Source organism: Apaloderma vittatum, unplaced genomic scaffold (genome assembly GCF_000703405.1).
Source record: "Apaloderma vittatum isolate BGI_N311 unplaced genomic scaffold, ASM70340v1 scaffold24834, whole genome shotgun sequence".
NCBI classification, from domain to species: Eukaryota; Metazoa; Chordata; class Aves; order Trogoniformes; family Trogonidae; genus Apaloderma; species Apaloderma vittatum.
The window spans coordinates 1080-1323 of NW_009712480.1; positions in this window are offsets into that span (position 1 = coordinate 1080).

Below are 244 nucleotides of genomic sequence, written 5' to 3' on the forward strand. Positions count from 1 at the left end.
TGGAACCAAAAGGGGGTGCGGAGGCCGGACCCGGGGCTGCACTGGACCCTTGGCCGGTCACCGCTCCCCTTCTCCTGCTGTCAAGAGCTGCAACACCTCAAAACCTGGGATTGTGTGGGGTGGGAGAAGGGATGTTTTCCTTCTGAGTTGAGGCAAGTGAGAGGGTAGGTGTCCCCCTGAGGAGCAGGGGGTCTGTGGGCAGCGCTGACGTGGTGCTGACAGGAGGGTGCCTGTTTTGGGGAGG